The sequence below is a fragment of the Nelumbo lutea genome, chromosome 8, assembly GCF_056320005.1.
Source record: "Nelumbo lutea isolate HS-2025 chromosome 8, American lotus-T2T, whole genome shotgun sequence".
Taxonomy (NCBI): Eukaryota; Viridiplantae; Streptophyta; class Magnoliopsida; order Proteales; family Nelumbonaceae; genus Nelumbo; species Nelumbo lutea.
Window position 1 is genome coordinate 19803779 of NC_142691.1, and position 2277 is coordinate 19806055.

Consider the following 2277-nt stretch of genomic DNA (forward strand, 5'->3'; position numbering starts at 1 on the left):
TTGAGTTAGTAGAAAGGGTAGTAGAATGTGGTTAGTAGGAAATCTAGACTATTTATCATTGCTATGGAGAGCTTTCTAAGCTATTTTTTAGAGATGAAGAGGAAAGTAGGATCGAGGATACTTTCATATCTAAAGAGGCACCTCCTATTTGTCATTTACTTTTTCTGGATGATGTGATGTTGTTCATTAGAACGTACAAAGTTGAGATTGATAATCTCAAAGTGGTCCTTCAATAATTTTAACAATTTTTTGGTAGCTGATTAATTGTGATAAATTAGGCATCATTGTTAGTAAGAATATTCATCCCCAACACCAACGCATAATAAAGAAACAACCCAATACTAGGAATTTGGACTTCAAGTCTAGATATTTAGCTATCCCTCTCTTTTGGAATAAGCAAAAACACCAATATCTTTTGTTCATCATTGATAATTTAAAATCTAAAATGGCTAAGTGTGAGGATTTAGCTCTTTCTATGGTTGATGGGCAATCTTTGTTCCAATCTATTTTTTCAAATTGTTCTTACACAATTCCCTCAAAAAAAAAAAAAAAAAAACTAATGTTCATTTTTAAGAATTATGTGGGGACTAGACCTATTCATGGGCCGGGCTCGGGTCAGGCTTTCACTTGTCACTAATGAAAATATACTAGGCCCGAGCCCGAGCCCGGCCCGACCAATGGGCCTATAACTTGGGCCCGAGCCTAGCCCTGGTAAAAAGCCCGATACTCGAGCCCGAGCCCGAAGCCTGACCTAATTGAAAAATAAAACAATTTTCCCTATTCAAATTATAATTAAAAATTCAGATAGTATTTTTTTTTTCTATTTAAATGAACAATGGGCCTACAAGATGGTATTTTTCCCTTTCTTTTATATTTTAAAACACAATTTTACATTCTTAAATCAAAAAATTTATTCAAATGGACATAATCACATAACTAATTTTAAGTTTAATATTAGGTCGGGCTGGGCCGGGCTCGGGCCAGGCTATTTTGACAAAACCCGAGCCCGGCTCGAATTTATTGTGGGCCGGGCTTTTTTGTCGGAATTTAAACCTACTGGCTTATAAGCATGTTCAACCCCGTCAGGGGGTCGGGTCGAGCCGGGCCGGCCCGTCGAGTCACCCGACCCATGAACAGGTCTAGTGGGGACTAGTGAAAGTTTATTTTCCAGATACTCATCTCCTAAGTGGACAAATTAACTTTCCCTTCTAGGGGAAAGTTGTCAATACTTTGATGACACAAAAATGCCTCTTTTAATAATAAAATTTTTTATGGCTAAGATTGTCATTGCCTTATTTACATGGGAAATAGAAGAACATGGGTAAATGCACTTACCCGAATAAATCTTTTCTAAAAAAAAATTATCCAAATAAATACATTTACCCCAATAATGACTTACCCAAAAACAAACGAGGCACAAGAGAATAGCCTCCTTTTTCTGGAAATCTATAGGCCCTGCTTTGCGGGAATTTTTTTCACGAGGTCGGAGGAGTTTGCTATCTGGCCTATCTTCTTTTTCAATTTCTCATGTTAAGCGGCAAGCAAATATGTCTGCCTGTAAAGTTGCAAGCCATTGTATCTTATGATATTGGAAACTAAAATGAATGAAAGATTTGCTATTATTCAATAAAAAGAGAACTAAAATTATACAATTATATTTAACTCTTATGACCTGCATCAAATAAATGCAAATATCAGTACAGATAACTCTTATTATATTTTTGCAGTTGCACCAATAAAAGCTGTCAAAGGGGAGCTCTATTAACAGCTCAGGTTGTCAAATTTTGATAACCAAAATTTTCTTGTAAATGATTCTATAATGAACAAATTCAGATCTCTAGATTTCTTGTAAATGGCTGTATGATGATAAGTTCCCATACAAAGATTCCTAGATCAATTATAATTGTTGGCCAAAAGTATAAACGGCCATTCTGGCAAAGACCCATTTCCCTAAATTAGCCGATTCATTTCTCTCTCTCTTGAATTGTCATTAATGAGATATCATCTGCCTCATCAATATCAGCAAAGGGCCACCATAATTTGTTTATTAAGCCATACTATCTTACTAGTGAAACATCATTTGTCTAGGGACAATTTCAGAAACACCCTTGTCATTATAATCATCTGCTGCCTCTATCTACTTTGTTAACTAAATTATTAATAAAACTTTCCTTTATTAATTTATTTTTCCAGTTGGCATCGACAAAGTTTTCTAACCCAGAATTCATGTTTTAATTTCAAATTTTACTATCAATATAACTGTTAATTCATCACTAA